Here is a 25627-nt window from a genome sequence, read left to right on the forward strand (position 1 = left end):
CTATATTATGGACAATATAATGTGCAATCTATATATAGAGATCAGTGAGCGGAAAGCAAGTCTGTAGTGAAGGGTGTCAACTTTCATCTTGCATGGTATGTAACAAAAACATTTAGTGAGTAAAAGGGTGAGTATAAATGAGAAACTAAAGTACAGAATTTTATGAGTGAACTTTTCCTTTAAAATGCATTAATTGAACTGAATTAATTGAGTCCAAAAAAAAAGGGTATGTTTGTAATATTATTGTAATTTTACTCATGCAAACTGTATAACTATCCATCAGATAACTGAAGCAGAAGACACCGGCTCACATGACTGACGGCTCTAATGGGTAGATGAATATCTAATTCTTGTCTCACTCGTGACCTTCTCCATTGCTAATCCAGTTGCCATGGCAGCCACGTGTGATGTTTTTGACAGGGTATATGGGTGCTAAGGTATGTATTCATCACGCTCGTATGCACACGCAAGCACTTTCATCTACGGTTAAGTTTGCCAGTGGATCTTACAAGCATACTTTTGTTGGTGAATGAAGAATCTCTGTTTGTACAGACTTTAAACTTCTCAGATGATTTTTACATGAACACCAACAGCGGACAGTCTCTGTCAGAAAACACTAATAGAATTTGCAATGCTGCTTTGAGATCAAGGCCTTTAAATCCATATAACTGTTATAATTTCAGTAAAGTAATTTCAACTGTTTTGCTAACATACCATTTTGCTAACTGGAGAGAAAGCTCTGTTAGCCTTCCCAATCATCTTAATGGCAGTTTTTCAAATGAAACCTGCTTAATTTTTCATAATTGCACATTTATTTCTTAGAATTCTCTTCTTGTAATTAATGTCTTTGTATTTATCTTATATTTCAACTTTTTTTGTAGTTGCACCATTCTCACAATTGATACATTGTTTCGTGTAACTGCAACTTTATTTCTAACAATTGCAAAGAATTTTTTTATAATTGTGAATATTTCTTGTAATTATAACTAATTATGACTTATTCTTGTAATTATGATTTCATATTTCAAAATTGTTACTTAATTTCTCATAAGTGTAACATACACTCGCTGACTTTATTTACTACCATTTAATTTTTTTCTTGTAATTGTGTCTCCAAATCTTGGTTGGCCCTCTCCGTCTGGCCGTTACTCTGAGAATGGAAACCAGAGGAAAGACTAAGATTCACCCGCAATAAATGAAAAAACTCTTTCCAGAATTTGGAGATGAACTGGGGCCTGCGAAAAACGTGGTCAATGACTGTAACTGCTGTCTCTCTGGCAGAGGGTAATTTGGGCAGAGGAATAAAATGGTCTTGAAGGACCCGAGAGCAGTTGAAGGGGTCCCGCAGAGGGTCAATTGGTAGTCTTACAACTGGCGCAGACAGAGCAGGCTAATGCAAAACGACATGTCACGAGCCATAGATGGCCACCAGAACCGTTGCTTAACGAGAAACAAAGTTCGACTGATCACTGGATGACAAGACACCTTGGAGCAATGTCACCATCGAATGACGTATGACTGCAAACTCTCAGGCACGAATAAACGATTTGATGGGCATCCGTGCCAACCCTCACCTCTGATGTGTCGACCTCCACCAAATTTCGACTGATCACTGGATGACAAGACACCTTGGAGCAATGTCACCATCGAATGACGTAGGACCACAAACTCTCAGGCACGAATAAACGATTTGATGGGCATCCGTACCAACCCTCACCTCTGATGTGTCGACCTCCACCACAAACTGACGAGAAGGGTCAGGGGCAACAAGAATGGCAGATGAAACGAAGTAGTTCTTGAGTTTGGAAAGCGTCAGCTGTGTTGGACCACCTAAAAGCCATTTGGGGGAGGTCAAGGCTGTCAAAGAAGTGACTAGCTTGCTGTAATTGCGAATGAAACGCCGGTAAAAATTGGCGAAGCTCAGATACCTCTGCAGAGCCTTACGGGAACCTGGCGTCGGCCAATTTACCACTTTCAGAATCTTGGCAGGATCCATGCGAACTCCCTCGGACGACACAACGTACCTCAAAAAAGGGAACAGACTGTGCATAAAAAACGCATTTCTCTGCCTTGACAAAAAGCCCATTCTCTAGTAGCCTCTGAAGTCCTCGCCTGACTCACTGAACATGTTATGTTCCTGGAGAGACAAAGAAATATCAATATGTCGTCCAGGTAGAAATATATTAACTGATCGACCATGTCTCTATACGTCATTCATAAGTGCTTGGAAGACCGCAGGGGAGTTGGAAAGCCCAAACGGCATAACCTGTGGGTATTATAGGGGTAACTCAACCCCTGGTCAGAGCCTGACTCCACCCATTGGAAATATTAAAAAAATGCTGAAGAAGTGGGCAGAGCCTAGCGGAGGGACACGTCTCTCTGTAGGCAAGGGCGTGGTGAGCTGTTGCCTGCTTACGTCACGGAGTACCACAACATCCAATAGGAAAATTAAACTGCAGTAGCCACCATTCAACCTGAAGAGGGCAGCACTCAGACGTTTTTACTCCATATATTGTAGAATTAAAACACTTTATACCCAAATGAAAACAAATTTACTTGAATCAATGAACAGCATTAATAAAGCCCCAGTCTTACAGATCATTAATTAAAAAAAAAGTTGTTTTAGGGTTTAGTAGGCTTTAAAGGTGGTCTTCCACTCATTTCCCTCTTTTATGCGGACCAAGTGATAAGCGAAGGTCCAACTTTGTGAAAAAAGAAGACCCCTGCAGTTGTTCGAAGGCTGAATACATCAATGGTAAAGGATAGGTATTTTTTACCGTGATGCTATTCAGCAATACAAGGCCGCAGGGAACTGTCCTTCTTTTCCACAAAGAAGAAACCCTCACCTGTAGGGGAAGAAGAAGGGCAGATGATCTTGGCTGCCAGAGAATAAGCAATATATTTCTCCATGGCCTCCCTTTCTGAGCGGAAAGCGATCATAATCTGCCCTTAGGCGGAGACGTACCTGGCAATATAGGGACGATACGGAGGAAGCGAAGCAGCTCGAGACTTACTGAACATTTTGTTCAGGTCCAGGTACTCACTTGGCTAGTTTGACAGATCCGCCACTCTGCAACACAGAACAAGACACAGAAGAGCATGCAGACAAACAAGAGGCATGACAGTATTGACTCCATGACAATATACTATTCTGACACCAGTTTATGTGAGGGTTGTGAAGCGAGATCCAGGGATAACCAAAGACAACAGGAGCCATAGGAGAATCTATTATAAGGAAACAAATCTGCTGTGTGTGATTACCCGAGTGATGAGACTCACCGGCCCTGTAGTATGGTTGATGGACGGGAGAGACTGACCGCCCAGTGTGCTGACGGAGATCAGTGAGTGAGTGAGACCACCGGTGTCCTGAGATTGCAGGCAAGATTGAGGTCCAAAAAATTCCCCTCAGCTCCTGAGTCCACTAATGCTTGACAAGCATGATATGATCTAGCCCATTGCAGTCTAACCAGGAGGAGAGTGGCGACAAGGGAGGTTTTTCCAAAAGTCAGTACCCTCTTCCCTAATGACGGGCTTTTTACAGGGCATTGAGCGGAAATGTTTCCTGCCCCTCCACAATATAAGCAGGCTCTTATGAATCCGACGTCTCTCCTTCTCCTCCCGGGACTGACGAGTTCTGTCCACCTGCATGGGCTCAGGATCGAATGAGGAGCCGACCGTATTGCTGGAAGTAGCTGCAGATTGACACCATCTCAGGAACCAAGGCTTGTAACGCGCGTTGGTCTAGAAGCCACAGCCGAGCATCCACTCGGATGGCTAAATCAATCAGAGAATCAAGAGCTGTGGGTAATTCCAGTGCGTGAATCTTGTTCAGGATACGGTCGGCATGTCCCACTGTGCCTCAGCGTTCCAGTTACAATGTTGCTGCTGTTAGTGTGCGAAATTTGATGGAGTAATCATCAACTGATCTATTACCTTGCCGCAGGTCCGGCAGAACTCGCGCCACTTCTCTGCGGAAACACCCGATCAAACACCTTTTTGAGTTCATCACTAAATGACTTAAACAATGAGCAGCATGGGTGTTTCTGCTCCCAAAACGCAGTGCCCCAGAGCGCAGCCAGACCAGACATCAGAGTAGTCACAAAGGCCACTCTGGATTCCTTCGTGGGAAAAGATGATGGCTGAAGGGCGATGTACAGGGAACACTTGGCTAGAAATTAATGGCAGTCAGGGTTTTTTGACGCAAGCTGCAGGGTTCTGGGGTGGAACAACACGGGATGTTTATTCCAATACCGCTACCAAGGCCGGGACACTGTGACCCGTAGCCAGGATCTGTTCATTTGATCTGTTCCATCCGTGCATTACAGCTTGATAAAATGTTTCTCTTAACTCTGAGATGCTCGCTGGATCCATGTATGGTCAGATCGTTATGTCAGGAACAGAAGAGGAGAAAGATCCAAATGCGAGTGAATTAACAGTTTATTAAACTAAACAGAAAACTATAGCAAGCAGAGCTGTCCGGTGTTTCTGACACAGGAGAAGTCCTTGGCAGGCCTTGGTAGTGAGGGAACTGCAACGGACTAGAGAGCAGAGGAACGAAGAGTCCAAACTGGCAAGGCCACCAGCGCCGTAATAGTTCATACACAACCAGACGGTAATCCAAACACAGCAGGAAGCAAACAGGAACAGAGAGCTGGAAACTGATGAAACAACGAGACATGAATAGCAGAACGATCTGACACCGAACACAGCAAACGCAGGACAGAGAAAGGTGTCAGGAACGAGCGACAGGTGCCATCGATCTCATCAGCGAATCAGACCAGCTGCAGAACACAACACAAAGAGCAGGAATGAACACGTTGACCCGTGAACCGTGACAATTTTTTACTCAGAAATATACTTCCATTACTAACTGCTTAAGTTACTGAAAAAAAAACTTAACCACATCGTCTGTACAAAACCCTACTCCAAACCCTAACCCTGAATTCACAAAATGAGGTCTTCTGATTGGCAGATTTTCTGATAGTGAGGAAATTGTATGCATGGTATAGCATAAATCCCTCATTGCACCTTTAATGTGGGTTTGCTAAAATACAGTGCTTTATATATTGAAAAAAATAGTGATGGTGACCATCTACGTCCTTCACGCTCTGTGTCTGCATGCATTTAGATGTCCAGAGTACCCGTTGCTGTCCATAATAAAGCAGCTCAAAGCCCTGGACATCCATCTATCCATTTAAATCAGCATAGTTTCTCCTAGAGACCTTGAGGAATCGGTTAGGGTGGCCGATCCATCAAAGTCCCAAGTGAGTGATGATGTCATCACCACAGGCCACCTGACTGATATATATTTTTGTCAGCTCTCTCAAGAATGAAGGAGAAACACCCCCCGCATGCCTCAAACAGCATTCCCATTAACTGTACTGGTATGGCATCTTCAGTCCACCAAACGGCTGCCGGCCCCGTACCATCCGTAAGCGACTGCCCTTTCCATCCTCCCTCCTCCACAGAGCAGTTCCCACAGCGGTGCTTCTCAATGGCCCATTTCACCAATTACTGTTTTCACTGAACCAATTGAACCACAATTGTCTGCTTTCTGAGAGATGATAATTTGTAGCGAACTGAGGCCGGCTGTGTCTCCCGTGTACCCCGGCAGTTTAATTGCCATAATTATGGAATTACAACTGCAAATGAACTGCCCTGTCGCCAGTGAATGGAGATCTTACTTGGGCTCTTCTGTAGAGCATGAAGAAGGACAGTGATAAACCTCACAGGACGCTGCAGTAGATAGAAAAGAGCTAATTAACTACTAAAAGACATTGCTCTATATTCTATCTGACATCTCCTTCCTCTTTTTCTTGTTGGCCTCTAGCTCTCATTTTGTGTAGATTCATTTTCCTGCATGATTCATGTTCAGAATTTACCGGAAACTCTTCTCTTTTCTATTCGTCAAATTTATGGAAAGACTTTCATTCTACTTTAATGGAGTCTCTCGTGATGTCTTCTGACTGACTCATCTTGAAATGAATCGTTATTTGTACTAAAATGCAAACAATGCTCTTATTTGAAGTGACAGGACCCTTGAAGGAGGGAGAGAGAGGGGAATGGGATCAGGAGAAGACTCAAACCAGGTTCTTCATGACCCAACAGCTCTTGTATGTCACACGCTAGTCACATCATTACAGTTTTGATATTTTTTTTCTCTTACTTAAACTTTAATTATTGATGTGCTAAGACCAGAGGAGGGAAAAGAAATGACCTTTCGAATTTTACACAGCACATCTATAACCTATAACCATTTGTACATGAACAATACTCTGATGAATATGGTAATGATTAATAATGTGCATTATTAATTATTCATGTGCATTTTCTGCATTATCACACTAGTAGACTGGATACATTTGTGTATGGGGTGTAATATGTGCAATTATAAAATTGAATATAATTTTATCATTTATATAATTATTAATATACATATAAATTGTATAATATTTAATTGTAATATTAAATAATGACTTATAATTATAAGTGTTTATATTGTAGACCTAGCGGGGTGGTTTGTGAGGGAAATTGTGTACATGCGTTACTCGCCCATGTGTGTCTTGTCAGATCCGTAAATAGAGAAAAGTTGCTCCGGATACGTTGACGCGTGTATGGTGGGAGTGGCAGAAGTTCGTTTTTACAACGAGTGAGAAAGGTTGACTTGGAGCAGCTAAATCTCCAACTCAGGGAATCACTATTTTTTTCTTCTTTTAAACAGAAGAGAGTCTGCTGGCAATAAGAGAACGTGACAGAGCTCCTAATGAAATGAGAATCAACAGTGGCTTCGCTTGGCTTTTCAGAGATGATGAGAACTGATGGGTTTGAATGGTGTAAAAACCGATGCGGAGATGACGTTTTTATAACTCAACAGGTGAGTAAGGTATTTTATTGAACAGATAACTTGGCAAGTAGCTCTCTAACAGAGTTCATTGTAAAGCATTATCTATTGTGAAGGGTCATTTCATTATTGGTTGGCTGCTGGAGCGCTGTGCTGGAAAGTAAGTACTGTCTGTTAATGGGTAAAGCTAGTAATGTCTTTAGCTAGACAGATCCTTTCTATCTAAACTGGTTATATCTCTTAATTAAGCCTAGTGAATGTTTTATGAGCAAGAGGATAACCATATTCATCCACACACCCACGCAGAGCCAAAGCACAAACAAAACAAAGTTCTTCCGCAAAATCCATGCAGTTTGTCTTTTATCCGCTAGAGGGCCAAAAGTTACAAAGTGTTAAGTTAGTAGTGAATTAAAAAAATATATATAATAATAATTGTGGAGTGTATACACCAATGTTGGAAAAATTTTAGCCAATCCAGTCACTCTAACTCTAAGTGTTATATTAACATTTCCTATAAAATATTTTTGCACAGTGACAAAGTCTAGCAAAGGTAAATTTAAATAATGTTTAAAGGATTATGGGAGCTTCTGCCTCCCATTTATTGTAATATTAGAACATGAGCATTAAATCTGTAACATCTTCTGTCACTATCCAGTCCTGTGCGATCCAGGAACAGATCGCACTCACACTCAGTCAGGATGTGCAGGTCCTCAGATGACCAGACCGTGTGCTCTATGCCTGTCCTTTGCTCAGTTTTATCTGGACAGTGTTATCTGATGTTTTCTGTCATACATATGCTACTTTTTGTTGTTTAGGTGACCGTTAAGGTGGCGGATCCTCATTGGGATAATCTGAGGGAAAGATATACTATTTTTTTCTAAGGTCAGCATGAGTATTACTGTTGCTCATTCTTATGATTTGAACAAAAACAGAACTATTTTTAAGTTAGGATTTACAGAAATGAATGACACCTTAAATCTTTTGGCTATTTTTCTTTCCCCTGGAAACCATCCAGTACCCTATAGTATCATGACGGCGAGTTTATGCACACATTTTTTTTTTTTTTTTTTTATAACTGAAACAAAAGACAAAATCAGAGTGGAAAAAAAGAGGTTGATTGCAACTGGAATGGAACATTATATTGTAACAACATTATTGACCTTTGAATGTTGAATGAAGTTTAATTCACAACATCATTCAAAATTCAAAGGCTCGCGGTGACATTCATTACCAGCATTACTTCAAATATGAAATGAGATAAACAACCATATTGTTTTGACCTTATGTTGTCCTTGTGAAGCCAAGTCAAACCATGCATAAGAAATTCGCAGTGGTTCCTCCTTTGAAAAGTTTTTTTTTAATTTGTTTGGCATTTGAATAATGTATCATTTTCAACGCTGAAAAAGCTATGTTTGCGTTTTTCCCCCTCCACTCCACCATTCTCCTCCTTCCCTCAAAATAGCATACAGAAGAGGGTTGTTGCTATGGTGATACATCCACTGGCTTTTGCAAGACATTTATAGCCATGCAATCCATGGGGGATTTAGCTCCCTGTAACTTTCTGTAATTTCCAATCTAATTATATCCCGCTGCTGTGGCTGGGCTGGAACAGTGCATGGGTGAACTGGGATTGAGCTTTTGGCTTGCTTCTCCCCATATGGTGACAGTGCAGTGTGCCGTTACCCATGAAAGCAAAGGCTTCGGCATGAAATATCATTTACTCGCATGCATATGAAGATGATATCATGTCAGGGCCCTTTGCTAGTGTTTCATTGCTGTTGCAATGACAGATCATTCATGTAGTACAGAAAAGTCTTGAATGGTAGGCCTATTCGACTTTAACCCTTTCAGACCCAGACACTAAATTTTGTTTTTTAAAAGCAACATCAATCTAAAATCCATGTTAGAATCAAATTTCTATAATATTTTGTCTAAAATGAAAAAAAAAAAAAGATTCAAAACTAAAATCAAATATTTTAATGATACAAGTTAGGCATCACAATATTATAATGTATAGAATTTTAAAAAATAGATTTTTGTTCTGAGATTTGCTAAAAATTACATTAACTTGAGAGTAAGTTGTAAGTGAGCGTCAGATGACAGAAATGGTGTTCTAAATGTAAAAAGAGGAAATTAATTAAATCTAAAAGATTGACTGATATATAAATACCCAGAATATAAACCCTTATTATAGGTGTACCGTAGTGATTCAGGATAAGACAAAAACACGTTTTGGAAAATGGATTCATGATGTACTCGCTCATTATATTATTTTTGTACATTTTGAACACAAAAAATCTTACGGACTGCAGCTTTAAATAAATACATGAGGTCCATTAGGCAAAATGATTTGGTTTTATGTGCACAGTGGCTATTGTCCAAAACCACAGCATTTTACATGTGTTGAGGTTTCTGTGTAAACCCCACTTAATTTTCTATATATAATTGTAATATAGTTGTATTAAATTCTCATTCTGCAGTATTGCCTTTAATAACGCTCAAAGGAATTTGTGCAAAAAGCAACCTAGTTCAGCAAGTAAGATGTTTTATAAGTGCTGGCATTAACTGTTGGAAACAACTTTTGGTGAAAACTACAGCTACATCATCACCTTCTGTGCCCTACTTTTCCTCGGCTAAACAACAATCAAAATGTTCACAAACTGGAAAGCAAAGTCAGTGGTTTGAAAATAATTCTTAAATTCGCACTGTTTCTTGTCTGAGCCGACAAATTAACAAAAGTGTCATTCAACACTGTCTACATGAATCAATCATCATGTAGAGAACGAGAAGCTGTCAGACACGTCCATTAAAGCCGGGCTGACCGTACTTCAGCCTAAGACTTGTCTTGTTTCTCCGTGTGCTGTAGAGTGCAGATGAGCACCTGATAAATGTAGGGTGGAGGCCTTCTGACCACAACATCTCCACTGTCATTTTCTGCTTCATACCAGCCACAGATATTCATTTAATATGACTCCTCCATGACCATCCGTGTCTCTACAAACTCATTACCACTGCCGGCCACCGATGATCAGAAGAGCCGACTCGGATACAAACGCCTGTCTTCAGGTTTAGTGATGTGACATGTTGTAATATAAGTTACGTTAGACATAACGTATGAGTAACACTGGACATTAGACTCTCAATAGTGCTGGTGATAAAGTTACAGTATGGATGTGAGAGCAGACGAGCATCTAATACTTCTAGGTGACGTGGGTTATTTCCATGGGCGTAGAATACACTTTTTTCGGGCAAGTGTGTTCACGTAGAGGCCAATGTGAATAAATCTAGATTTAAATTCAAAGAGACACGATAGTCTATGCATGACCTGTCATTTTATTTTTATCCAAAATGAGGCGATACTCGAAGCCGGAGGGCGCTCTCTCAGAAAGTTCAAAACGGATAACTTATGACGATCCAGGAAATCCTTCATATATGGACAAAAGCATCCAGCTATTCGCTGTAGCAGCAGCTGAATAAAAAGCAGAAACGTTTTGACTGATGAAACGTGAAGACAATAAACACACGATTGCGACAATATCTGGTGTATGCATGTTTTTCAAGCCATCTCAAGGTATTTATTGACAATGACAGTATAATGACAGGCTTTTTAATGTTTTTGAAAGAAGTCTCCAAAACTGCGTTTATTTGACCAAATATAAAGTTCTGAAATATTATTACTATTCAAAATAGCTGCTTTATATATTGTCAAATGTAATTTATTCCTGTGATCAAAGCATATTTTCAGCATCATTACTCCAGTCTTCAGTGTCACATGATCCTTCATGATCCTTCAGAAATTATTATAATATGATGATTTGATGCTCAAGAAACATTTTCTGTATATATATATATATATATATATATATATATATATATATATATACATACACAATTTTAATATCGTGCAAAAGTTCATTTATTTCAGTAATTCAACTTAAAATGTGAAACTAATATATTATAAGACTCATTACATGCAAAGTGAGATATTTCAAGCCTTTATTTGGTAAAATTTTGATATGGCTTACAGCTTATGAAAACCTTTCTAATTTTGAATTTGGGATTTTCATAAGCTTTAAGCCATAATCATTAAAATTATAACAAATAAAGGCTTGAAATATCTCACATTGCATGTAATGAGTCTATATAATATATTAGTTTCACCTTTTAAGTTGAATTACTGAAATAAATGAACTTTTTCACGATATTCAAATTTTTCGAGTTTCACCTGTACCTGTATAAAGATGCCTGCTCAAATATGGACATTTTTTGAAAGTCCTGCTTCAGTTTAGAGTATGAATAGCTGTAATAAACCGCATTTAATTACGGCTCTTGTTGAAACTGTTCTGATGAAGGATCTCATATAAACTTGAACGATATTTAATTAGTGGCGTAAATAGCAGCGATGCTTCTGCCAGAGGGTGATGTCATTCCCACACAGGGAGAAGAAGAAGAAGAGGCGGAGGGAAGCATCTTTTATTTATACAGTCATAACCTAACATTTAATGAGGAGTTAAAGCGATATATTAAGATTATGTGAAATTGGCTATCGGAGCAAAACTCTTCCTCACCATTAGGACTAAAACCTCCTGACTGAAAGCTATAGGAAACCTAGCTCATTTTTCCTAGTTGATCTTCTTCCAACTTTTGATAGTAATTTGATCGCAATTAACACCAGCTGAGAGTTTAGCAAATAAAAAAGGGGGGAAACAAACAAACAGCAGATGAAATCAAGCTCCTCAATTATATGTCGGTGACCAGATTGGCTTGTTCATTACTCCTGCAATGCCCATCTCAGCAGATGGAAGTCATCATTACTGAAACTTCTGCTCGAAGACCGACATCACTCACACACACACACACACACGCACGTTTCTTCCCTTCGCAAGCTCTGTTTGCTTTTCCTACCTCATTGACTTTGTTTATTGTTTGTCTCTCGGCACTGGGAGGCCTTTTTTAACGCACAATGCAGGAGCGCTCCAAATTGTTCTATTAAGTGGGTCATCATTTCCTATGGTCTCCTGAAAGACAAAAGAGCTTTTGTGCATCTCTTCCTGCAAGGCAAAAGCCCCCTGCCTCCATTCTCCTGTTGTACGCGCGCTAGAAAGCGTTTCTGGAAAACAATCTGATGTCTAGGATTAATAAAGGAAGATTGTGAGGGGATTTGAGTACAGGGAGTGCACATGAAGTGTTTCGTGAATCGGATGGAAATTTTTTGGCACGAGCCGAGCTTGTCTGTATGCCACGATGAATAAAGTCACATTCTGAGTGCGGTCTGGTTTGAAGGTCTGAGTGTTTAAAATGGACATTTTTGCCCTGGAGCTTGAGTCTACGCCAGTGACTCAGCCCTGTAACTAATAAATGACGTAGGGTGCATGTGCTATCCAGGACACTTCTCTTTAGAGCAAGGAATGAAACGCAATTTGTGAATTTTCTCGCTTGCTTTCGAAGATATACGATTGGAACTGCATGGCTGTTCTGGCTCTTTAGCGTTTAAGCATGTAGGATCAACAACTTGTCCTGGAACAACATTGCTAACATGAACTAATCCCAGCTTTTGGGTTAAGGTTATGCTTAGGAATTTTAGGATTCCCATCAACCTATATTCATTGTCCTCTCAGATTTTAAAGCAGGCCAATGGGTCTGTTTAAGATTAGTAATTGTTCCACTAACATGTTGGCTAAATTACATTGATCAGCTAAATGTACACTAGCTTTTTCAGATATTTTACAACATAACTTTTATTTTTGCAAACAAAATGCTGTGCACACATTAGGACAGTGCAGCACTGGTTTCCTTTATCATCCATTTACTTAAGACCTCAAAAAACTCACAGTGAAGTTATTGAAATGCGTGAAGTACGTGCTGCATGCAAAAAACAAAAAAACGACAGCGGTGACAAAACGGTTAAGCATCTGATTGTAGCAATGTGGATGTTTGCACAACCTCTGCAATTCAGCACTCCAGTAAAGTCACGTCACATTTATTTATATATCACTTTATACAGATTGTTTAAAAGCAAGCTTTACATTATTGAACATGAAAAACTGTGTCTGTGTCTCTTTTAATTAGAATTACAACTTCAATTTCTTGCAGCTCTCCAGGGTGTTCATGTTTTTACTCGTAGACGTCTGACCTCGACAGACTCAACAGAAGAAATAAACTAATTTCCATGTCAAAGAAGGCGGAGCCTCGGAGCCACACCTACCTATGACATCATCGCCACAGACCAATAGTTCGAAGGAGTTTACCAGGAGCGATTCTTTCTGAAAAGTGTGCTTTGGCAAGCTGTTTCGAACTCCAAAAACGAACTTCGTTGTGACTTGATTTTGTTCAAAATTATCGTATAGTTCTTCGATTTCGCTTGAAGTATATCAGGAGTTTTTTTAAATCTGGGATTCAAGAACCACAGGGGGCCACAAGAGTGTTCAATGGCAGTTGTTCTCTTTATTTGAGTTAAAGTAACACAATATTCAAAAAAAAATTCTACTGGTAATATGACACTGCTGCTTGTTTTCAAACCTTTGCATTAACAGAAACTGGGAGCGTTTTTATGTTTGGAGGTTTGCTGAGGCCCGCTAATAGGTCCCCTGGTTGATAACATGTAGGAGGTCTGCCAAAAATTTGAGAGAGAAAGGAATGCATTTGTTATTATGATGTATTTTTAGGAGCATAGTTAACTAAAAACTTTTCTGGAATGAAATTAAGTGTAAAAAAAAGTTCTATAAAAATTTATTTTTTCTTTTCTCAAATTCCATTTTATTTTTTACCAAATTCAGTTTTTTCAGTTTTCTGGACTTTAATGGTTTAATTGTTTTTAAATAATCAAAAAGCATGTCTAATTAGTTAAATTATTAAAAACAAAAATTGTAATATATATATATATATTTTGTTGTTTATTTTCTGGTAATCAAATTAAGACATTAAACATTTAATTCATCTTTTAATCATTTGAAATGAAACTTTTTTTCAAACAACGTGCTGCACAATGAGCTTTACTGTTAAAAAATTTAAACATGGAAGACATTTTTTTATTATTCATTAGAAAATAAGTTTTCATAATAATTTATCATTATTATTATTAGTGTGTTGGTATTATTATTACATTGAGATGTATCTCAAATTTATTTATTTATTTATTAACATATCTTTATTGCGAGGATTAACCCCTTGAGATGAAACATCTCGTTTTCAAGGGGGTCCTCCAGTACATCAAAGCAAAAAAGAACCAAAACAGCAGAGCAAATATCACAATCAAAGACCGCACGACAAAACACAACACACACACACCAGCTCACAATGCTCAAACCCACCCCACCCAGCACGAACCCCACAAGTGACATGACAGAAAAACAACCACATGACTAGTATTGCACAAGGTCAAGGACTAAGAGGAACACAAACAAGAACATTGATGATGATGATAATAACAATAATAATAATAATAAATAAATAAAAATGAGGACATAAAAATGAAAAATAGTAAACACACGACCAATAAAGTCCAAGGTCAAACAAGCAAAACTAGAAACAAAGACAAATGTTCCGTAAATCTACTGTACAACAGTATATATTTCTGTCAGTTAAACCGAACTTTTATTTTGACGGGTTGCAGTGAAGACCTTTGAACTTCTGTGTGTTTTATGACGAAGGTTAGTTTTTCTCAAATGAAGCAAATGCTGCTGAAGTGACTCTCAGAGCGGCTCTGGAGAAGAAGTTCATGCATTCATGTTCATATAGTGAGGCGGCAAAGCCTGAAAAAAAACGATGCGAGTGTCATGCGTGCTTCAGTGTGTGTGTGTGTGTGTAGGACGAAACCATGCGTCTGCGCCATTCATTCACACAGATACTCAGAATATGCAGAATTCCTATTTAAATAGTCTTTTTGTTTGTTTGTTTGTTCACAGACACCGATATCGCGATTTTTTTTCAGTTTACCTGCTTTGTGTTTATTCATCAAAAATTTGACAAATGCCACGTTATACAGTTAATTCCGTTTTTATAGATTCTGCGATTCTATCCGCATTTTCTGCATCGCGGAAACCATATAGGGCCTAAAACACATTTCAAAGGACCGAAGGATGGATTTCTTCAAGTGATAGTCGGTTGAGTAAAATGAGGCCTATATTTATCTTGTCTTGCTGTGTAAAAAACATATCTGCTTTTATGCTTTGGAGCCCTCGCAAGGGGATCATCACATTTGGGGTCCGTTACATCAAAACATTTGAAAATTATTGGATAATTTTTGTTCTTTTGTCTTATCAAAATTCTAAATTACATAAGCGTGAGAAAATTATGACAGAATTTTTATTTTTGGGTGAGCTTTTCCTTTAAAGCATTGCCTTTTTAAAAGACCTTGATTTGTCCTACAGTCCATGAAACCATTTCACGGGGTCTTTAAATCAAGCCCACAGTTCACTGCATCGCTCTGTGCGACCACAGTACATTTCTCTATGTGTTAGGAAGCAACTCATAATTTGAACCTCTGTAATGGTCTGAGTGAGTGCTTTTAAAGGACAAACTTGTGTCACACCGGCATGTAAAGCTTTGGTTATGCCTGTGAGTGTGGCTCTATTACATTATATGATAAATTCGACTAAGCCGTCCTATTTATACACAGTACTTTAAACCCTACAGATGCACTTTAGATAAAAATCAAGTCAGTTTCCCCCTAAGGACCGGTCACTCTCTACCAGATAACCTGATTACTTTTGTGTCCTGTGTGTTTTCAGATGGTTTGGCTTTCAATAGCACGCGTCGCTGAGGAGGAGCCGGGCTGCCCAGCGGGTGTGTGAGCTACGACTACAGTAAGTCAGTGATGTGTGTCCGCGGTGTGGTATGTGGACAGGCATGTGGGCATTGACACGGTGGTTCCTCCCCTCCATCTGATTAATGGCTCTGTGAGAAAGCAGCCACCCTTTCAGGCCTCTCAGACTTTCCAAAATAAACAACTCCTGCTCTCTGGATTACTATCGATCCGAGCCGCCGCTGAAGACGAGCGTGCAAGGGCGAGATCCCTTTCCCCCCTTTTTTGCTTTCCCTGTAATCTTCCTTTCTCTCACTTTATCTCCAACCTTTCAATCAATCACTCAGGCAATCATCTTGTCTTTCACCCTGCAATTGTGGCTCACCTGGAGTTGATGTCTTTGTCTTTTCTTTTTTTCTCGGAGGTAACCCTTTTATTTATGTGACGTACGTTGTGTGCTTAACTACTGTAAAAGCATTTAAAACCCACTAAAGAGAAGTATGACTAGCAGAGGAGGGATAATGTTATTAATGTCAGAGATCTACAGTGCTCTTGGTGTCTTCTCAGCAGATTGGTATTTCGTCTTCTGCTGAAGCCTGTTATTACAGTCTCCTGAGAAACGCAGCGCACAGAGAGGCTTATTTCATGCACGGAGTTCAAAAAATGCTGTGTTTTTCTTCCCATTCCTTGCATATTTCCCCCCAGCCAGTGTGAGTGGTCAGTTGCCTGCCATCGTCTCGCATAGACGGGTTTTTGACAGTCTGCATGAGGTCTGGTTCACTTTGCAGCTTATTCTGGCCTCCCACTTAAACGAGAAATGGCTGTCTATAATGCAAACCAGTAACAGTTTGTTTTGGTTCTATGTGCCAGTTAGGAACGGGTTAAGATTGAAATACCCTAATACTATGTAAATTATGGTACAAGTTGCAGATTTGCTAGCTTGTAAACAGTTATTTTACAGCCGTCCCGATTAAAGTGAAATGTGAAAATGGATGTAAAGTTTTGATTGCGGCATTACATTTAGATCTTCTCACCTTGCTTCAGATTTCTTTTTACTCGTTTTCTACTACTAGCCTACTACTGTCAGGATATACTAAAGACACGCAGTGAAAATATTACCGCTGAAAAGGCGTGGACAGGGTTATTTTTGCGGCTGATCTTATTACAAATGCATTTGTAGGAGTTTCCCTTTCAGACGCTAAATTTATGGGAGGAGAGTGTTTAAATGAATCACGCAAGGTGATTTACTAAGGTTTGCGATCTTCAATGTACTGGTGTTGTACATTGCGGTGGTCATCATGGAAATGGTCTGTGTTCTTTAATTTGCGTGTCGTCAGCAGATTACGCGCAGAACTTTCCACTCCCATCTGTGCTGTTTAGGAATTGAGCTTGAGGAAAATCTTAAATTGTTGCATTCTGTCTCCATCTTCAAGGAAAATCTTAAGGAAAAATTGCTTTTAACATACACCTTTTGAACACTTTGTAAGTGTTATACTTGTGCTGGGATCGTCTGTTTGTTTGTAGTGTCTGTGTCTTGTTGTATTTATATATTTGTTTATCTGTGTTTATGGATTGAGTTTTTTGTTTGTATATTATATGTTGTATGTTGTTATTGGGCCCCCTTCTAAAAGCTTTAAAAGCTTATTTGGGGTTTTCCCCTTTTTTTCACACAATAACCATTCTGTATTGTACTTTGTAATTATCTTCAAAATGATAACGTGTGAAATAAAGAAAGAAAGAAAAAGAAATGCTAATTTGCCCTGTTTAGTAAATCTGCCCCAAAGATGCGTTTTCAAATGAATCGGGATTAGTGTAGACCCGGGCTGGGCAACTCTGGTCCTTGAGATCCATTTTCCTGCAGAGTTTAACTTCAGCCTTGATCAAACTCCCATGCCTGTAGCTTTCTAGCAATCCTGAAGATCTATATTAGCTTGTTCAGGTGTGTTTCTTTATAGGTTGGAGCTAAAAAAAAAAAAAAAAAAAGGATATCAGGGGTCAGAGATGCCTACCCCTGGTTTAGACGTAGCTTCATCCTCGGCACGTTATGGTTATGCCACCTGCAGCCTCTGTAGTGACTCTGGCGAGCAGGGCTTCCCCCTGAGCCGCAGACAATGGCATCTTTGAGTGCACCCGATGAGCACTAGGACCCAGAGAGCGCTGCATTTTCTTCCAGGGGTTGCCTAAGCCTCAGCGCACACACCCCTGCTTAGGAAAACTGAGATAGGAAAAGAGAGAGGGTGAGACTAGAGGAACGCAGCTCTGTTGTTGTGGTCACTCCAAGAACACTGCTCTGGCAGGAATGAAGTGCAGGAACTGACCCGCTGCCGTCGGGAGGAGAGGAATACATGTGGAAGGGCTTATTCAGAGTGGATCGGGATTAAAAGGTGACTCAATTTGTTGATCTGCAGGGCACGCACGCGAGTGTGTGAATGCAGGCGCGCACGCTTTTATGAGTGTGTTTATGGTAGAGGCTTCAACAAAAGGAGGCTGGAGTGTGTTTGGGAGTGTAGGGATGGTCTTCACATGCGTCTTCAGAAGGATTGTGGAAATGAGTCATCGCTGTGCACGAGGGGAATACTTCGTGTGTGTGTGTGTACGTGTTTGGGGTGCTTTTCCTGTCTGGGAGGAAAGACAGCACTGGTTTTAGGGGGGAAAGTGCGCAAGGCTGATCCGTTCCATGCCAAATCTGGAGAGAACGACATGATACAAAAGTTTGCTGTGTATTCGAGAGGAAACGCCACAGCTTCGTCATTAACTTCTCATCTGTTTTGGAAGCTCAGGTTTGTATCTGGAGCGTTTTCTGTGGGGAAGACAGGTTTACCACAGACTGCTTGTGATCTCTGCGATAGCCCGGACAGATGGTGGTAGGCGTGTGTGTGCATGCGTGTATGTGTGGTATGTTGTGTCTGTCAGGCGGAAAACTAGTTAGGAGAGGCAGATCTGATGAGGACCACAGCAACAGCAGAAAGACGCCTCAGTGTGACTGGCTCAACACAGCTGATTGTACACATGAACGCTGGTCGCTTTTAATCGCGCTGCCACGTGTGCGTGCAACGCATTTGTGTTTGAGTGTATTAATCTGCGTGCGACTGTGTAGAGTCTGTTTACACACCGCGTTCAGTTTAGAGAAGCACATTTGGATTCTTGGGTGACTGTATCACAGTGTGTTATCAGATTGTTTTTCCATTTTTTGGTATTACGGCTATTTTGTGGTAATCTTTTTGAAATGTGTGTGTGTGTGTGTATGTTTGGGTCAAATCTCCCTGCAAGGACAATGTAACCTGAAATCAGCTACAATGTGAGGACTAGTCCGCAGTCCTATGGCTTAATAAACCGACTAGAAGGGATAGTTCAGCCATAAATGAAAATTCTGTCATCATGTAGGCCCTTTCAGACATGTATGACTCTTCTGCAGAACACAAAGATATGTTGAATAATGTTTGTAAACAAACCATTTTGGATATCATACCATTGACTTAAAGTGCATGAAAAAATCCCTGAGACATTTCTCAATCTTCAGTATAGAAACCATGGAAAGAAGAGAAACCTTGATCTGAGCGATTCTACACTGTAAAAATTGTTTGTTGGCAAAGTAAACTTAATTTACCAGTGTTTATCCAATTGATTTGTCCAATGTATTTCAATTGACAACATTAATAAAGTTCTCAACTTTTGGGAGTATTTGAAACGCAAAAAAAGATACGAAATATAATGAGTTGAGTTTTTGTTTTTGCAGTGTAGAGTGAGAGAAAACACAGATTTTCCTCGCTTCAGGCAAAATCTCTGCTTCCACTCTTCACTGCTCACATACTCTCTCAACCCACTGACAACTGTGATACAGTGAAAAGTTCCAGTGCAGTTATACAGAATACCAGCACTCTTGGAACAACAACAAATAAAATGAACTGTTGTATGACACTTTTATGTCTGCTACATATATAATACACACTGTATTTTCTAATAATAATATATATTTATAGTCCTACCCCAGGCTATATAATTTTTTTTTTGTTATTTAAAACAAAATAAATATTAACTAAAATCATAATATAGAAAACTTAAACTGAGCTAGTTACCAACATTTCTCATTTTCGTTTAGTTAAGAAGTAAATAAAATAACTAATACTAATAAACTAAGTAAAAACTATATAGATATATTTTTAAAAAACTAATACAAATTATGAAAACAACTAAATTACTACAACTAAAATTAAAGTGAAAACAGAAAATAAAAATAATTTCTAATTCAGACATGCAACCAAAAATATAATAGTATCAATGACATTTTGTCTTGTATTCTTGTATTGTTTTCCCATCAAAGTATCTAAACATCCTTAAAGGTTTAGTTACCCTTTAAGCAAGATGTATTTACTTGACATAAAATAAATCTTAAATTAATTCAAGCATTAATAGCATTTGCATTCCTGTTTTAATCATAGTTTATTCATAGTGAGGTTGCTAAAAAAAACTATATATTATTCTCTGAAAACAAGCATAATGTAATATTTTAGCTTCCCTTGTAAATGTGTCTTGATACACTATTTTTCTTTATTTAAAGTTGTTTATTTTTATTTTTCTATTTATACACACTATACAACACAATTCAATACTCTTTATGATGCAGTATACAACACTATGTAAATATACAACGTGTAAAGTCCCAGCATGGTGAAGATCAGTACTGGAATGTGAGTCCAGTTTGTCTAAGGACACTAAAAAATGAGTGTCAAACACCGTAAAAACAAGTGTGACTGTGCTGATTATGATGTCATGAGTCTCAGGCCAAAAAATCGTCCGCACTAATGTGAGAACAACCAGAACACTCTGTTTTCTTCTCCGTGTCCTTGAACTTGTTTCAGAGAAAAGAGCAAAGCGAGGATTGAGAGGGGTGTTTAGTTTCAGGGGCTGATGTCATGACTCATGATGTCATGCTGTAGTCTGACTGATTGCTCTGCAGCTCTGCCTCCTGATTGGTCCATGGCCGCTTTTGGCCGTGTGAGTCAGTGACTTGATTTTATTTTTATTTTTCATAAATATTTACTGGCCGGTTGCTGGTGAAAGCGTTTGGCACCGTGTTTGTCTTTGTGTAGTAAGGCAGCTGTGTATTTTAAGCATGTAGAGCGCTGTGTAAGTATGTCTTCTCTTGTCCAAGCGAACCCTCAGTCAGCAGGAGATTGTTATGATTAGCTGTGGTTATCTTTACTACTGGAACATGCAGCAGTAAAAGCCCAGATTTCATGTGCATATAGCGTCTCTGAGTGATGATGTCATGGCTTTGTGACTCATAAGAGATTGATCATCTTCACCAGTGGGCCATTATGTCATTTTCTAAAATGGTATAAACAGGGTCTGTCTATTCTCAAAATCAAGTTATTAGTGGTGCTTGCTTAGGCCATCACTATATTATTATTATTGCTATGTGTGGGTGTGTTATTTATATAGCCTACTACCATTTATTCATACTTTAATGAGCTTTTATTCATTCAGTATTTATTTTTGTTATTTAATCAAATTTAGGTTTTATTTCAAATAATAAAAATGATTTGTAATAAAGTTTTAGTTCACAATAACAACGTTGGCTTAAATGTGACCTTGAAACAGAACTTGCGTGCGCTTTACCGCCACAATAATTGGCCTCATATTTTGGATTTATGTGCTTGTGTTATTGTCCTGGAAACCATATGAAAGCTGAAAAATGACTTCACTGCATTCTTTCTCTCTTCCTCCACTTTTTCCCCTCTTCCGTCTCTCTTGTGCACTGTAAAAGTGAAAGTGTCAGCTCACTTACAGAATGGGTCTGAGTGCACCGTCTGGATGATCCTTCAGACTAGAAGAAACCTCATGGGTCAAAGAACAGCCTGAGCTGAACATTTCAGTTTGAAGATCTTATATTATTTAAGCTGGAGTGTCATTTTTTAAAATATAAAATACTGTCTCATATACCCCACATCCCAATGTGCAAAGTCATCTACATGTAAGCTATTCATAGGATGATCTCTCTGAGAAGTCAAATGTTTACTTTACCAGTGATGGTGTCAAAATCAGTGGGGAATTTGCCATTTGTTTTATCTCTCTAATTTGACGTATTTCTAAGTGAAACGACATGAACAAATGTACAATTGAATTTTACCCATCATGAATTTATTTCATTTATCATGCTAAATTGCCTTAGCAATAGCTACATAGCTTGCTAATGGTTACTGTTAACCAATAGCCCATGACTATGATGTCAGTGAATATATAAAGTTGAGTGAGAAAAAAACAAGCTATTATACACACACACACATATATATATATAAAAGATATAATATTATAATAAAAATGATAATAATTAAAAAAAGATTAATTAAAAAAAGAATACACGTGACGTCACACACACACAGACACAGTGTTCGGGTAAGTTACTTTTAAAAGTAATGAGTTACAATATTGTGTTACTGTTACTCCTTAAAAAGTAACTAATTGCGTTACTTTTTATGGAAAGTAATCACCGCAAGTTAGCGTAAGATCTTTTGCTTACCAGATAAGAGAAATAAGAGCGTTCCAGGAGCCTAACATTCATTATGTGTACAGCTGTACTAGTATAGTGCAGTCATAGTGACTTTAAGTTACATTATAGGAATGTATGTGGGGTAATGTGAAGCAATCTGCAGTCATAGGATTCATTCATGCTTTTTGATGTCAGCTTATGGTTCTGTCATTGTCCTATGGAGCACCCTATGTGTGCAACTCTAGTTCCTTAGTTCCTTTAGTGTCACATTAGTCAGTTGACAGTTAGTCAGTTGTTTTTTGTCACTCTGATTATTTGCAGCACAAACTTTGACACAAGAACAATAATCTGCTTTCTGGAAAAAAACGTTTCCACCACAGATAAAATGATCTAAATGACTTTTCTCCTCCTTGATACTGAGTCTATCATTGCCATTGCACTGTTTACATTACTGGGTAGATTCACAGCATATCCAGGTTCGCTATGATATCAGTTTCCCAGATCTCCATATCTCAAGCAAGAAGAGCTGTCTTTCAGATCTCATATGTGGACGATCCACATAGTATCCAGTCACAGTTTCATGAGCTTGTCCTCTGCACTTGAGCGTCTCCCTCCGCTCTGTCTGGACCATGCGTGGGCCTGTTCTTTGGCAATGCAAAGGGGAAAAATACCTTCCTGTATGATGTCAGGGCTTAAACACCAGAGCAAAGCATAACACAGTCTGAGAGAGGCTCTAAACTCACTCCCTACGAACAACAGCAGGAATGAGGATCATCTTTTTTTCAATGTCGCCGCTTAAGAGCAGCTCGGCGTTCATACCTTAATAGTCCTTTGGGCCGAGGCTGTGGCCGCTCCATTCATAGCGCCGGTCATCTGAGAACTGGCTTCTGATCGGGCCTGAATGAACAGCTGTGGTGGTCATGAGTGCACTGTGGGTCTAGTTTCTCCTGAAAAGTTACGAAAAAGTCCTCGCGGATATACAGTGTAAACATAGTATGGCCGTAGCTGAGTGTTTTGTGTATATAATGAATAATTGAATGGGTCTACATTCATACTTATTTCTTAGCTGGCGTAAACCGACTTACAAGAAAGTGCTTTTAGAGTGTTGTGACAAGTTGTCAGGAGTTTGGAGAGAGGTGACTAGTGACAGGAAGAATGTAGTGCCGTTTGTAGACCGAGAAACTTAGCATGGTGTGCTTGTGCATAGTTTTATTTGAGTGAAGATTCTGTATTATGAGAAACATTACTTGTATAAGCTATAGCTATAGGCTCAGTCAGGAGAATAATCTGTTTTATAGGGACAGTAATCTATATATATATATATATATATATATATATATATATATATATATATATATAGTGCCCAATGATTTTTGCATGTACACTATACGGTTAAAAGTTTTAGATCGGTAATATTTTTAATGTTTTTAAAAGCCTCTTCTGCTCACCAAGGCTATTTGATAAATAAATAAAAAAAGTAAAAGTAAAAAAAATGACAATTTAAAATGACTGTTTTCTATTTTAATATATTTTAAAATGTAATTTATTCCACTGATGAAAGCTGAATTTTCAGCATCATTACTCCAGTCTTCAGTGTCACATGATCCTTCAAATATCATTCCAATATGCTGATTTTATGTTCAGAAAACATTCATTATTATTTTCAATGTTAATCTTTTTTTTTTTTTTATCTTTGGTGAATGGAATGTTCAAAAGAACAGCATTTATTTAAAATATACTCTTTTCTAACATTATAAATGTCTTTACTGTAACTTTTGATCAATGTAACTCATACTTGATGAATAAAAGTATTGATTTCTTTTATTTCGCCCAAAAATAAAATACAAATTATTACTGATCCTAAACTTTTGAAGGGTAGTGTTTAATGTTACAAAAGCTTTCTATTTCAGATAAATGCTGTTCTTTTGAACTTTCTATTCATCAAAGAATCCTTAAATAGAAATGTAAAAAACTGTTTTCAACATTGATAATAATCATAAATATTTCTTGAGCATCAAATCATCATATTAGAATGATTTCTGAAGGATCATGTGACACTGACGACTGGAGTAATGATGCTTAAAATTCAGCTTTGATCACAGGAATAAATGACACTTTACTAGCATATTTACATAGTAAATTACTGTGTCAAATTGTAATAATATTTCACAATATTACTGTTTTTTTGTTTTGTTTTTTTTATCAAATAAATGCAGCATTTGTGAGCAGAAAAGACTTCATTTAAAAACGTACCGATCTAAAACCTTTGACCGGTAGTGTAATATATATATATATATATATATATATATATATATATATATATATATATATATGTATTCGTGTTTAATATGCTTTAAGACCAACCATGTGCAAATTCATCAGTCAACACCATTGCTGAGTATTTCTCCTTAAAATTGCAGTGAAAAAAAATACACTTTATTTTCTTATTTTATTTATTTTATTTTAAATGGTGACCAAAATTTTGCTGAATCCCTAAAGTAGTAATTTTGCAGATGCTTTTAGCTAAAGTGGCTTAAAGTGCACTTAAAACAATCCCCCTGAACAATAGTGATGGGTCAGGGGTCACACTCAAGGGTTCAAAGTTCGCTTACTTAGCACTTCCAGTAACCTTCAGCTGGTTGACGCTGTAACGATTCCATTATAGAAAGCATCTTTTTCTATTGATGACCATTCAAAGGTATTTCAAGTCACTTTCTCCATGGGCTGAGCACCTGCCCTTGAGGAATGCTAACGCGTATCTCTTTGCATGTATTCTAGACCTCCTCGGTCTTGATCCCAGCGCTGAACTTTTATTCTTGGACACAATAACGGGTCAATTATTCTCGAGAAGCTGTTATTGAGGAAAGCTCCTCTTTTGTCCCCTTATCGCGATGATTAAGTGCCCAAGACTATTATGTGAGGGACCCTTATGAAGAGCGGACGCGGAGTAGGAAGTGGCGAGCTGAGATTGTGTGCTGTGGTCGGACGCAGACATGCTGACTCCTCTGATTCCTGCTCTGAATACACTCAGAGGAATCAGGTATTCACAAAAGTGTGCAGCTCACACTCTGAACAACCGAGTCGATTTATCACCATGCCCAGTATTATATATTATAATTATGGCAAAAGGGTTGCGCACTGGTCATAGTCTAGTGCTCTGTGATGTAAATCAGTATATTGCAAATAATAGTTGAGGCACTAGCAAGGGCCTTTATCCACTAACCCCCAACAAAAAAACTAGAAATAACTAAATTAGAAACATGCTATTCATAGAAAATGTATATTCAAGTGTATGTGAATTGTTTTTTAGTAAAAAAAATGTCATGTCATTTACCCACCTGACCCATTACAACAACCTCTGTATAACACACCATGACCGATAACTTTTGTTTCGTTTATTGTCCATCTTGTAGCGTTTAAATCCAGTCCCTGGGAAAGTGCACTTACCGTATACTACTGAACTAGGAAGTGGACTGAAACGCACTGCTGGTGGATGCGAACGGGTTTGTTTCAACAAACTGACACGACAAGGACGCCAGGGACTGCGGCCGTC

At 38.5% G+C, this 25627-nt stretch overlaps 1 protein-coding gene across 14 annotated transcripts in view; it reads left to right on the plus strand.

Moving 5' to 3' along the window:
• ches1 (checkpoint suppressor 1) overlaps window positions 1-25627 on the plus strand; it is a 63244-nt gene that overhangs the window by 8604 nt on the left and 29013 nt on the right. For 3 of the 14 annotated variants that reach the window (XM_079584304.1, XM_079584306.1, XM_079584305.1), the window contains 4 exons: window positions 284-437; window positions 6029-6113; window positions 6722-6874; window positions 15571-15645. The gene's annotated coding sequence lies outside the window, so the exon portion shown is untranslated. Of the gene's footprint in view, window positions 1-283; window positions 438-6028; window positions 6114-6721; window positions 6875-15570; window positions 15646-17596; window positions 17969-17990; window positions 18365-25627 lie in introns of those variants that run through there. The other 11 variants (XM_079584309.1, XM_079584301.1, XM_079584299.1 and 8 more) reach the window with 8 other exon arrangements.

This window comes from Phoxinus phoxinus (assembly GCF_949152265.1).
Source record: "Phoxinus phoxinus genome assembly, chromosome: 16".
NCBI classification, from domain to species: domain Eukaryota; kingdom Metazoa; phylum Chordata; class Actinopteri; order Cypriniformes; family Leuciscidae; genus Phoxinus; species Phoxinus phoxinus.